This window comes from Akebia trifoliata, chromosome 13 (genome assembly GCF_017979445.1).
Source record: "Akebia trifoliata isolate Shusen 1 chromosome 13, ASM1797944v1, whole genome shotgun sequence".
Classification (NCBI taxonomy): Eukaryota; Viridiplantae; Streptophyta; class Magnoliopsida; order Ranunculales; family Lardizabalaceae; genus Akebia; species Akebia trifoliata.
In genome coordinates, this window is record NC_141387.1 from 15,114,218 (window position 1) to 15,128,910 (window position 14,693).

A 14,693-nucleotide genomic window follows, 5' to 3' on the forward strand; every position below is an offset into this window, starting at 1 on the left:
GTTTTGATCCCATGTTGCTCAAGACAAAATTCTTGCGTTTGAGTATATCTTGGGGATCGATCCCATACATCCTAAATGAGTTAAACTTTGAATATATATGTTAACCACAACAGAATAGGATTTCATGGATATTTTTGGGGGGACATGATCCTATACAACACACACACCACGGCTTAACAAAATTAGAAGTTCTAATGAAATTTGGTTAAAAAGAAAAGTTGCTTATTCAAGTACATAGGTTTGTTCCCATGCTTCTCACACACACCAAAGATGGTGTTCGCAACTAAACCAATTCATTTGAATTTTTTTTTAAGGGTTGATCTCATACATCTCAATACACATGGAAATATTGCTAGTCAAAGGAAATGAAGAGATGAGTGTGCGATCCCATACATCTCACATAGACAGAATCATATGATGAATGGCCTTGTTATCTTTTGGTACTGCTTGTGAAGAGAAGTTAAAAAAAAGGGGCCTAAGTGAGTGAGTTTTTGATCTGTTTAATCAAACAACATCATGATCAAGAACGTCAATTTTAATGATTAACCAATCACTCTGAATTCAAGGCACTCACACATCTGTTAACATAGTCAAGGATGTATCATCTTTAACTATGTTTTCAATAACACATCCTTGAGGGGGCATTTGTAGGCATCAAAATTTAAACGGACCCTGCAGCCTTCTAAGTTAACCAAAAAGCCCACCAAATCAAAATTGGGCCTAATCTAAATCGGGTGTCCGTTAATCGGGACGGGCCTCATATGGTTTGGATTTGGATTTCGCAGATAAAACCCATGATCCAGTAAATCCAAGTGATCCATATTAAATATTGGGCCTTACACCTAAATAAATGAGTTTGGCCCAATAATGATCCATAGAATTCTTAAAATTGGATTTGGACAAATTTAACCTTTTAAACAAATCAACTAAACCCCTTTAAGTTGAGGGTATAATTGAAAAGCTAAATTACCCTTAAGTCTATAAATACAAGAGCTTTTCTCATTGAGAGGGGATCTGGATCACTTTCTCTCAGAAGACAGAAGCTCTCCCTCTAGATACGAAGACCTCTCAAGCCCTCCTCCAGAGACAAAACAAGGTTCTTCAGAGATCTGGACTCTAAATAAAAAGAAGATCAAGCATAAAACCCTTCTCCGAAAGTCAAGAAAACATTCTCAATCGATAAAAACACGAAGTCCGGAGAGAAGAAGATCTACAGAAGCCTATACAGAAGATCAAGCACAACGTAAAGCCAATATCAAAGCATCCTTCTCAACCGATAAAACACGAAGCTCGGAGAGAAGAAAAATTATATACATCATCATCACTATTTTTGTATTTGACTGTTAATCAGAGGAAATATTGAGATCTGTATCTCCTTTTTATCAAAAATGAATAAAATCATTTACGATTTTATTTTACGAATCTCGAGGTAGATCTGTTGAAATTTATTATTGACAATCGTGAAGTAATAATGTGTGTCCTGTGCGCATCCGTAGTTGGTAGGTTCCTACTCCCACTACGTCTTCATTGGAATTGTTTCCTATGAAAATCTTCATGTTACCATGCAGGACTCGACGAAACTCTACGAACCCTACTCTATCGCTTGCTATATGTTTGGTTGCTCTGAAATCTACAATCCAATCAGGATCATAAGAATAAAAAACAAGCATTTTTGTGCAAACAAAACAGTGAAAGGGGGTTTTAGAGTTGGTATTTACCTTTTTTGATTTAGTGTATTTACAAGCGAAGTGTCCTAGTTTCTTACAATTGTGGCATGCCATTTTAGATTTGTCTTTCTTTCCACCACGTTTTCCTTTATAGCATTTGAAATTTGAGTTATTCTTATGTGCAATTTCGTTAGTCTGAGCTCTTTTCTTTGGCTTACGCTTGGATCTGAAGTTCCCACGCTTTTTGGATTCAATAGTGAAAACGACACTGTTAGTCCTTGTAGACTGACATTCAACTTCTAATTCAAGATGTTGCGATAACTGAGAGAAGTTGGTAATACTCTTATTGTGTGTCGTATTGAGTTTCATCTGCTCCTGAGAATCTGGTAAATATCTCAAAACAACAAGGATTTGCTGCTCATCTGTTAGAATATTTCCAACAATTTTTAGATCGCGTATCATTTGAGACATTTTCCTAAGATGCTCGACCATGATTTCATTGGGAGCCTTCTTATATGAGTTAAATTTAAACGTTTATGCGCGCAATCTGGTGGTTGAAGTACTCGCAAAAGATAGTTTCAAAGCATCTCATATATCTTTGGCTATTTGATAACCTCGAATTCGCCAATAAAATCATTGTTATCATGTTATTCAACAATTATAATCAAACAATTAATCACAAATATATACATAGATATACATTTGTATGGTATGTGCTACATTATTAGCAAACACTTTTAGTTATTTTAAAGTGCATCTATATAATTCCTTGAAGGGTGATGTACAAAAAAAAATCTTAGAATTAAAAATTGCTCTAAGGCTACACCTTATAATAATCAATATAAAATTGGTGCGCTATATTTATAACTGATGTTATTTAACTATACTACCTATTGTTGTATATTAAAAACCCATTTCAATCCATTATCTCAACAAATATAGAGTTCTGTTGAACTCAATGCAATTTATTATACAACTTATTGTTGTATATTAAAAAAATCCCAATTCAATGCATTTTTTTCAATAATTATAGAGTTCTGTTGAACTTAGTATAGATTAGTTATGCAACTACAGTTGTATATAAGAAAAACTTATTCATTATTTCAACAAAATAGAGTTCTGTTGAACTCAGTTCTATAACAACAAACATCAGTTTTGCATCAAACTATGATGTACTAACATACATAAAAAAAAAAAAAAAATCTTATTAGCTTTTTATGAGAAGACAAAGGTTTTGTTAAAACCTTCTCTTAAGGTATTATCTTTTCTGTTAAGGTATTTGCAGAAGAAGAAGAGTTTGAAAAATAGATCTTGATCAAGCCAATCCAAAGGTGTTAATCCGGTTTTATTGATTATGCTCGAAAGAGATTTAAACGAAAATGAAGACGAAGATGATGACCATCTTCAATCGCCTGAAGCTACCGAAGCATTCCAGGGGATCGGCCATGGAACCCAAATCGCGAGCCCATGACGAGGCTCAACCAAAAAAAAATATTGGTCTATGACGCAATGGAACCACGTCCAGATCTAAATATTACGTGTTCGATCTTCACTCTCCGCACTGGATATGAGGACAGATCAGGTGAGTCTGTTCTGATCTCTTCTCATGTCCATCGTCTAAAACTTCTGATTCTATCTCTTTCTTCCCTATCTTTTATTATTATTATTATTATTATTATTATTATTATATTATTATTATTATTATTATTATTTACTTCAACAAGTAACAGAAATCAAAACAAAATAGGGTCTTCTGAGTATCCAACGAGGGTTCGAAAAAAACCCCTAAAAATCTCATCCAAAATTGATTAAAGAAAATACCCAAATTTCTGCTAGAAGAAATCTTAGGTTTTGTTCGATTTAAAAAAAAATTCCATTTATTTGAACAACGGAGCACGAACTTATTTGGCTCTGATACCAATGTTAGGATTTTGGGAGCATACCTTTTTAGTCGTAGCGGAGATCAAAACATTGAGTCGTGTTACGTTGAGTTAATCTCCTGAGATTAGAAGTCCAAATACCCGTCACGTCGACGCTTCTAGAGCAGTCGTTGTTTCTATGCCTTAAACCCTAGGGTCCTTTTAATAGAAACCCAGAAAACTGCTATTTAGAGAGATGAAGTTTCTTTTTGAGAGAATTTGATTTTCTGTAATCTGTTGTTCTTATGTTTTCACGTCCCCACATCTCATCTATTTATAGAGATAAAAAATAAGAAAAGAGTTGCAGTCTCCTATTATAATAGGGACTCAACATTATTAGGACTCTGACTCTAAGAGGAGTCCTATTATGTGAAAAATAAGAGTTGGGTCTACATGGACGCCCAAAACAACCAACAAATCGACACTTCGATCTTGATCCTTACAAGGAGAGTATCAAAGACACAAATCGACGGATGTCGATTCGTCCATGGTGTTGGAGAACAATCACGATCTTGTTCAGAATTACGACTCTTCAATGGAACCTTTGATCTTGCCTTGAGATTAGCAAGAAGAACATCTAGATGTAATCAAATAATCAGTCCTTACAACACCATCTACCACGACTTCTCATTTTTTATAATAAAAAAAATTTCTCTATTTTTTTTTTATTTTTCTGTTCTTTATCATTGAAAAAAAAAGGAAAATCGAAATATAGAATATTTGTGTTGTTTGGTTTTTGATCGAGGTGGTGTAATATATTTTGAATAAGTTGGGGGCATTATTGAACTCCGATCACGCGACAGTGGTTTCGATTAATCTCTGTGTTGCTCTAATTTCTCATGTATTGTGATCGGTCATTTCTTGGAGCAGAACTCAATTTGATTTGTTTCTCTTTAAGGGAAACCCTAAAATCTAAAACTATCTATGAAATTTACTATAAAATCGAAAGATCTTGAGCGATTTCAACACCATGGATCACGTAGCAGATGCTCACATAACACAGTTGATGACCATCACTCGATATGTTCTTAATGAGCAATTAAGTATCCAGAGTCTCGTGGAGATTTTAGTATTTTGGTCAGTCACATTGTTCTTTGTTGCAAATTCGTCTGCTTTGTGTCAACAAAGTTGGTCTTGCAAAACTCATAGGGCTTGTTGGTGAGACAAATGCGCAGGGTGTTAAAAAAAAATGTTATGTGCTTGTAGCAACATTAGAAAAAGAAAACAAAAAAGAAATAGAGTTTTAACATCTTGCTAAAAGTCTTTGACCTCCCTATGCGGTAGCAACACAATTAAAAATACTAATAATAAAAAAAAATTAAATAAATAGAAGATTTACTTGGCAGATTTATTGTTGCATTTGGGTTAAAAAAAGATGAAGGCTATCCTCACCAATTTAGTAAGATTTCAAATCTTACTAAAGGTCTTTGACCTCACCATGTGGCATCCAAGAGTATGATTCAACACCTAGTGCTTGTGGCGGATGATTTTAAGAATTTTTTAAAAGAAACTTTTTAAGGAAAAAATTTTATAATTGATTTTTATTTTGAAGTTTGATTTTAAATTTTAGATTTCATCGCCCCCCATTTTCAAAACCTTGGATCTAAACTAAAAAAATTGAATTTTATTTTCAGATCCAAATTTTTTCCATCAAATCTAAAAAGGCTATAGTATTGAATTACCGATGAGATGACCACGTTGGCATGGTGACCCTTAGTAAATTTTGAAATATCTTTGTGTTGGTCAAATTAAATTATTTTTCAAGAAAAAAAGGATTTTTCCTGTGCCTACCTCAATGGTTGGTCGATGATTGGTTATTTACGTGCTATTTTGATTAATCATTCTCATTCTCTTTTGTACTACCCTGATTGATATATATTTTAATGTGCATGCCTTGATCTTGATTTTTTGATGCTATGGATTTCCTATCTATATTTATGTGATATCCATATTTTGATGGTTTGATCTGGCCCATGGGCCCATTCATTCAAAAAATACGTCGGGTGCACCCCACCCTATTTGCACACACCACTGGCATGTCTAAATTACGTTGCATTGCACGTTTGCATGTCCATTATAGCCAACGTGACACTAGTGTGTGGCTTGATCTCCTCGTGAGATGCGACGCCATTCTTGAAAATCATAACTTTAGTCACGTACCTCTACAGCATATTAAATTGGGGCATCAGTATTGTTTGATCAGGTGACCCTGAAAGGTATATCAATGCACCCACTCTAGAGTGACCTGAACTTTTGTCCTATTGTAAGTCATAAAGTCACATGTCCTGATTGCCAACATAGTACTAGTATGTGGTTGGTCTCCTTGTGGATGCTAAACAATTTACAAAAATTAAAACCCTATACTCGTACCTATACGGTATATCAAACCAAGTCACCATGTACCGTCTGGTTGAGTACGCTTGAGAGGTATATAGGTGCACTTAGGCAAGGGTGACTAGAAAAATTGCATTGTATGTAGTAAACCTAAAGTCTAGGAACCTTCTTATAGGTCACGACCCCAATTGACTATGGGTGTTTTTGGGTTGTTTTATCCAATTTAATTAATATGTAAGTAGGGGGACTGATCCACATTGTTGAAATTAAACCCGCAATATCGGTCCGACCTAATCGGTGAAATGTTCCAATCAATTTAAACTAATTAAACCAATTAGTCCAACCGACAAATGGATCAAACTAATCAACATCAAACCGGTTGGACCAATTGGTTTTACTTTCAAAGATTCAAATCATTTTATACTAAAAAGATTCGGTCCCATGGGCAAATTAATTTGTTTGGTCAAAGGTTCAACCCCAACCTGGCGTAGACCTATGACTAACCTTTCTCACCCTTGTGGTCACTATAGACTTATAGTGCATTTGGACTCGATGTTTCCCACCGGATTTGGGTTAATTTATATCCAATTTTTAATCATGTGATTAAGAGTCAATCCTTCAAAATCAATCGTTAATCTTGGTTCACTTCCAATCAGGTAATAATTGCTCCTAGATGTTCTAAACCCCCGTCTATGCCACTTTGGATCCATCAAAAGAGTCGTCTAGCAAAAATATCAATGTCAAGTCCAAGTAGTCTACCTTTACACCATAGTTTATGTCCATCCACCCAGAAAGACCTTCCCGCTTTTTAGATAAGCGTCCTTGAGCTTCCTTTCAGTTTTAGTTCAATTTTTGTCAATCTTTAAATTCAATTGGTCATTTCAGTTACGTTAGTTTTTCTTTAATTTTTGAGTTTTAATCGAGTTTATCAATCTATATTTTTTAATTTTAATAAAATAAAGGAGTCTTCTAATTATCATGTGTATAATAATGATTTGAGCATAATATATAACATGAAGAATGACTCAGAGATTATTAATCAAACTTGATAAATATTAAATTAAAGAGTACACTCAAAAATTACAAATTGGTACTACATTATCTTCAAAAGAACATAAGAAAATGGTAAACTTACTTAAGAAATTCATTAGTGTTATCGCATGATCTTATGAAGATATATTGAGTATGAGCACTATATTACCTTAAATCAAAATGATTTGAACCAAAATAAATCAGGACATAAAGTCAAGGGTGAACTTCAAAGTTAAAGATTATCAAGAGTAATGCAGTTGATATCATCGACAAAGGTGCTAAGAACCACAAGAAGGGATCCATCATAATTCTCATTTGAGAGAGAAGAGTTCTCATTCGCAAAAAAATATGAGATTTTTTTCGAAGTTCAAAAATGGTTGAACGAGTCAATTTCGAAGAAGAAAATGGAAGATTGCTCATTCTCAAAAGAAGACCTCACTCGATAGAGCAATCAAGACATCGAATTCCTAGAACCTTGACCAAATCAAGTAGTATTTCACCAAAGGAAACTTTCTTTGGTCGAACCATTTTCCTGCCTCACCAAGAAAAAGATAATATTTTTTAGCCCTTCGTAGCCTCTAAAAAAATTAATATCTTATTCTTTCTAAACCATACCAACCAACCTCGAGAGGGAAGTCTAAGTATTAACTACATTTTGACTTGATCCCAAAAGAAAAAAAAAGGATTTGGGATACGTAGGCAACCTGAGAAGGTACTTTAGGCCTGGTTACGCAAAGCTTTTTCGGATCTCCAAGCTTTAGGCCCTCCAAGCTTTTTAAACAATCTATTAGATCCTCCAGCTTTTTCGGATCTAACTCTGCCCCTACTCCAATCTGCCTTCCTTCCCTTATATCCACCATTTTTATTGCTGATTTTCACTTTCTACGCACTCCTCCTAGCCCAAGGTGTACATGTGGGCAACCTTTTGATTTTCTTAATGTCCCACATACCTTACGATGTTGGGAACCTCAAGACCTGATAATAAAACGATGAGATAATCGTCATCTCATGCGACCACAATCTACTAAGGATGGCATTGTACGAAGAACTCGCATCATTGACCATTAAATTGGTTATTAAAGTCATAAGTCCTACTTACATAGGCAAAACTATTTCCCCCAGGGCTGGCTTGACTTTCCATCAAATCCAATCAAAGGAGCTCTCACTTGATTAGTACACTCTTATTTAGCCCTATTTTTGTAAAGCTGAGGAGCATAAGATGTTGACTGAGCTGCCGCTATCAATCACACTCTTTTAAGAGTAAAGGTGTCAACCTAAAGGGTTACCACTAGACATCAAAATGTGGCCTTACGACACCTTCCAAGTTCTTTTCAGTGAAGACTACTGTCTATTCGCCATATGCCTCAATCTGTTCTCTGGGTTCATTCCTAGTCGTGTAAATGTGCTTGAAATGTTCTGCCCACTATTTCTTTATTCTTCCATTATTCTTGTTCTGCCTTGACTTCTTAGGTTCATGCTTTAAGATTACATGAATCACTGCATTCCTTCCATCTTAACCTTCCATAGGAGGCTGCTCTCGCATTTGGTTCCCTTTTCGAGGATGGCTTGGCCTTTATCTTCTCATTAGATCTCCCAACTAGCCCTGCATTGTCAGTCTTTGCAATAGACTTCTTAAGGCTTGACATTTGTTGGTGGCATGAGCTTGAACATTACGGAATGCATAGTACTTCTCATCATTGAAAGTGCCCTCGATCCGCGGGGTGCGCGGATCCGCTTTTGACCTTGAGGTTTGGGAGTCGCCACCTAGTTATTACGGTCTAGGAATTGAATATTGACTCTAAAAAGATAAATACTACTAATCTACGAAAGGAAAATACGGGTCCGGGGATCACGTTACAGGATTGGAAGGAGTTAGGCACCAACCCCGCCCGACAAACATCGGTCTCTACTTATTCCCAAATAGAACTACATTGCTAAAATGACCTAATCAATAAATTTTTTTTAAATCTTTACTTTTACGAAGACAACGGTCTTGTTCCCTCAGATTTGGTAGAATAGTTCTTCGTACAACACTCCTCGCTTCATTTTGTCACCGGATTCGTTTTGGATCTTCAAAACAAAGTATCTCATTTTGAATTTTTTTAATTTTTTTATAGATTTCTGGGGTGTTTTTGAAGAGCTTTTACGTGTTTTTTGAGTTAAAATTTAGGTATGGATGTTAGGTAAGGAGTTGGGACTTCAAAATTAGGATTTATGAGAGGCTTTTTGACCTACTTTTTCTAGAATTTATTTTTTCATACGAAAATAAGTTGTAAGGACCCCTATTTATAGATTTTTTTAAGTACCTTTTAGATAGAGTTAGTGTTTAATTATAATTCTTTTAGAGAGAGTTATTGCTTAATTATAATTTTTTTAGGTAGAGTTATATTTTAATTAGAATTTTTTTAAATAGAGTTATTATTTAATTAGAATTCTATTAGGATTTTGACTTTTAGTCTCACTTGATTGACTTTAAGATTTTGACTTTAGTCTTACTTGATTGACTTTAATTTCTTGACTTTAGTCTTACTTGATTGACTTTAAGATTTTGATTAGGATTTGACTTTGGTCTTATGTTATTGACTAAGAATATATTTTTATTTTTTTTTAAGAACCCACATTTATTATATCTTCAATTCTTTGGGCCCCCAGATGAAGGGGTCCTTTAATAAATATCTGGGTAACCATCAACAATTTTGCCTGAAAGCTTGATTGATCGAATTTTTTGGTTCAGATTTTTAAATTAATTTTATTTATTAATTTTAGAATTTTAAATTTTTTTAATTGAAAAATTACTGTTTTGCCCTTGAAGAGAACTTTTGCGTTTCAAGTCGATTTTTGATGTTCCAAGATGTTTTAGAATCGATTTTTTGTAAGAAATTCAATGGGAATATTGGTTTGTGTCATTTATGAAATTTTTTATGTGAAATGGTCGTGAACTTTATGAGAGGCATTTTCGTAATTTTATCGAATTTTTTGAAAATTGACGAAATGATTTATTTGGTTTCGATTTGTTATTTTATATATTCGAATGGGTTTTCCCAAGCGTAATGTAAGCTCTATGGATGTTTTGAGGTTAGGGGTATTTTGGTAATTTGATCATTTTTTAGTGATTTTTATCGAAAAGTTTATTTTTGTCGATAAAATAATGATTTCTACGTTTTTTAGGTTATATTTTCCTAGCATCGTATAATTTCTACAGTTTTGTTAGTTTATGATACCTCATCTGAATTTCTGAAACATATCTAGCAACAAAATTTAGCATTGGAATAATCATCCATCATTAGAAACCGTTGCAATTGGGTTGACAAGTTGATTAATCAGGTGAGTGCAAAAATGGGGTGTCTACAATTTTACTTTATCTAATCTTGTGAAAGAGGCCCTGGCCACTTGAAGTAGGGCTCATTTACAATAACGGACATGATCTCACTAAGAGGCATAGAGAAGTACATCATTTCTTTCTTCTACTTTCTGTCTTATCCAGGTTACACCCTTATTTTCTTTGATTGTCGTTATTGCTGTTTGTTAGGCTTGGCCATTGTGTGTATTACCTTACTCTTTTCAACCACGTTTCAAAGATCATCTTGTAATCAAATATATTTCTCAACTCTTTCAAACAAATCACTTAATGTCTATAGCCTCTTCTTCACTAATGACTTGTATTCTCCTCATAGCTTGTGCAGCCACCAAGCTGATATTCGTATTTTTCACCACCTCATTTTCCTTTTGAATCATATCTCTAACCTCTTCTCGCATCAAACCCATTATGGGTTTGATTCGAGCTGTTGTGACAGTTGTGAATAAAGTGTCTTCCCTCTTGTTTAGGTCTCACTATCAAGAATTGCTTTCTACACTTAGTTCATGATTACTACGTCAAGAGGTGGGAGGTCTTGCCTTTCTTTCTGCTGGTTCTACATATGTCGACTCAGTTCTCGGTTCTACTTGGCTAAGTCATCAATTTTCTTCTACAACTCCTCTTGTTACTTTCTCATCTTTTTTAGTAGAGTTAAGAGATTAGTTTTTACAATAGGCAAAATAGGTGGATGAACATTTACCTCGGTTGATCTGTAGCGTTCCCACGGACGATGCCAAATTTATAGAAATTGAATCGAGTTTTACTTTGATTGACCCTGCCCTACTGAGTCTATAGATACCCTATGTTCGCACTTGCTTGATTAATCATCTTGTCAACCTGATTGCGACGATTCATAATGATGGATAAATATTCCAATATTTTTTATTTGTTACTAGATATGTTTCAGAAATTCAGATGAAGTATTTCAAGCAAGCAAAACTTTATAAACCATATTACGTTAGGAAAATATGATCCAAAATAAAGAAATCATCAATCTTCAAATAAAAAGAAACTTTACGAGAAAAATCATCAAAACATGATCAAATTACCAAAATACCTCTGATATCAAAACATCCCTAGAGCCTACATTATGTTTAGGAAAATGCTTTCGAACACATAAAATAACAAATTAAAATAAAATAAACTGTTTTGTCAATTTTCACAAAATTTGACAAAATTATGAAAACACCCTCATAGGGCCCACAATCATTTCATGTAAAAAACTTATAAGTGATACAAATTGATATTCCTATCGAATTTCTTACGAAAAAATGATTTCAAAATATCTTAAAACGTCAAAAAATAGCCTCTTAACCCAAAAATCCTCTTTGAAAAACGATAATTTTCTAGTCCTAAAAATTTAAAATTTTGAAATTAATAATTAAAACATTAATTAATGTAAAGTGGAATCTTAATAAATTGAATTAAAATTTTGAATAAATAAAATCAATTAATCAAACCCACGGGTCAAATTTTAAGTGGTGGCCCATTTATTTAAGTGGAGCCCACATGATATTTTATAAAAGACCCATCCATCTGGGGTCTCAGAGAATTAAAACTATAATTAAGGGGTTCTCTAAAAAATTAAAAATCTTCATTGTACGTAAGAATTAAAACCCTAATTAAACAACTTAACTTTATCTTGAAAAAATCTAATTAAACACTAACTTTTCCAAAAAGCTCTATAAAAACAAGTCTACACAACCTAAACTCACAGGTCAAGAAAAATCCAAGGAAAAAGAGGCCAAAAATTATCCCAAGCTTTTCCAAAATCCTAAATAAAAAATCCCAAGTTCCTACTTAACACTTAAACCCCATTTTTTACTCGAAAATACTAATAAATCCTCAAAAAACACCCAAAATCCCTCAAAACACCTAAAAAAATTAGAAAATATTTAGATCTAGGAGGAAAATATCTAATCTCGAAAATTGAAAACTAATCTAATGATGGAAAAAAAAACATGAAGACTCACATGAGAGGAATGCTTTTCACCAGTTCTGAGGGAATCAACCGTCGCAATCACCTAGGTAAAAAAAAAGGTAATTTTTTTTTTAATTTTTAGGTCATTTTTGTAATGTAAAATTTTTGGAAAAAGTAGAGATCGGTGTTCGCTGGGGCGAGATTGGTACCTAACACCTTCTAATCCCGTAACGTGATCTCCGGACCTATTCTTTTCGTAGATTAAATCTTTTATCTATTTAGAGTCGTGTTTCAGTTCATAAACCATAAAATTAGGTGACGATTCCCAAAAACTACAAAAACGGATCCACACACATGGATTGAGGGTGTTTTTAGTAGCGATTTTTCTGGGGACCTTTTGAGGATCAAACTTGAAAGATCCCAAATATAAGTGCATTGCAAAATCGACCTAATTTTTATTTATTTATTATTTATTATTATTCTTTTGGCTTGATATTGGATCATTTGATTGGTTTTTGAGTATTTTATTTTATTTTTTTCTATGATCCAATCAAGGGTCACTTTTGATGATTCTAAATAATTCAAGATTTAAAAAAAAGAGGGGTTGATGAATTGAGGATGGAATGATGGTTATTAAGCTCCGAAAACTTTTTAGATTTTTTTTTTTGGGGTGCATGTGTCTATCCCTTGGTAAAAAAAAAAAAGAAAAAAAGAAAATAGGCATGCTGTTAACAACAACAAGAAGAAATTTTTTTTGCTGCAATAAAATATTTTCATTTGTGATAAAGGGACATTAAAGAAAAGAATAAAAATAAATAAAAAATCTCTCTGTCTTATCTTTCGAAGACTCTCGCTGTAAAGGAGGCTCTTTTGCTCCTTCAAAATTAAAATAGCCTCTCTTGGTCTCTCCTTGCGATCGCTACTACAGAAGTGTTCTTTGAAGAACGCTTTGAAGATGGATAGGAGAATCGATGTGTTACGTATGATTAGAAGAAGGATGAGAACATGTCGGGGAGTGGAATTAGGCTTCTGGTAAATGGAACGGAGATCCTAATGACAAAGGTATCCAAACCAGTGAGGACTACAGGTTCTATGCTATTTCAGCCATGTTTCCTGAGCTCAATAACAAGGATAAGACCTTGGTTTTCCAATTCTCAGTTAAACATGAGCAAAAGCTTGATTGTGGTGGTGGCTACATGAAGTTGTTTAACGACGAAATTGATCAAAAGAAGTTCGGTGGTGATACCCCTTATAGTATCATGTTTGGGTCAGATATTTGTAGGTACAGCACCAAAAAGGTTCACACTATTCTTTCACACCACGGAACAAACCACTTGATCAAGAAAAACGTTCCTTGTGAGATTGACTAGTTGTCTCATGTGTATACTGTGGAGGTCATTTTTGTGATTGACCTCGAGATTTAATTTTTAACAAGATCATTCACCAATAAATCAGACATAATGAAAAAATAATGAAAAGAGAAAAAACATAAAAAAGTTTTTTACGTGGTTCCGCAAACGAGCCTATGTCCATGAGTTACATGCCTCCTCACCTCCTTTCCATATTTCTCCTTCATTTCTTCTCCCTTTTCCCCCTCTCTCCTCTATCTTTTTTACAATGGCCTCAAAGCCTTTAAATAGAGAAACCCTAATTAGAGTCTTAATCCTTTTAAATTAGGATTATTCCTTAATAAACTAAAATACTCCTCAAATAATATCATGTGTCTTCCATAGGATGTGTGTTTATAGTATAGATGAACAATTTGGATGAGGGATGATTTTATCCTTCCACATACTTTCATCCTCAAACTGGATGTATAACATTCTTTTTTTTAATGTAGAGGAACAGTATGAAAGTTTATATACCGATTGGGATATTCTGCACCCAAAGAAAGTAAAGAACCCAAACTACAAGGAAAAGTAGAAGGCTCCAATGATCGATAACCCAGATTTCAAAGATGACCCAGAAAACTATGTTTACCCCAAATTGAAATATGTGGGCATTGAATTGTGGCAGGAAAAATTAGGGACAATGTTTGACAATGTCCATGTTTCCGATGATCTGGATGATGCCAAGAAGCTGGTCGAAGAAACATGGGGCAATCAGAAAGATGTTGAGAAGGCAGCGTTTGATGAGGAAGAGAGAGATAGAGAAAGAGAGAGAGAAAGTGAGGTATAGATCTGAGTGAGTTATGTGGCTGGCAGCAACATATATATATATATATATATATATATATATATATATATATATATATAAAGAAAAATATGTTTTTTTTTTCATTACGTAAAGTGTTGAGTGTGTGTGTGTGGCTGGCAGCATGTTGGGTGGGTTGGCAGGAACAAAAGAGTTGTGTGTTGGCAGCAAAACAAAAAGAGAATAAACACGTGGCAACAATACATAAAAAAATGAGAGATTTACGTGGCAGATTCATTATTGCAATTGGATTTAAAAAAAAAGGAGTTAGC

The 14,693-nt window shown here is 34.0% G+C and overlaps 1 pseudogene; it reads left to right on the forward strand.

Moving 5' to 3' along the window:
- Nucleotides 1-8,252: 8,252 nt before the first annotated feature.
- LOC147387975 (calreticulin-like) lies at nucleotides 8,253-14,406 on the forward strand (annotated as a pseudogene).
- The last annotated feature ends 287 nt before the right edge of the window (nucleotides 14,407-14,693 follow it).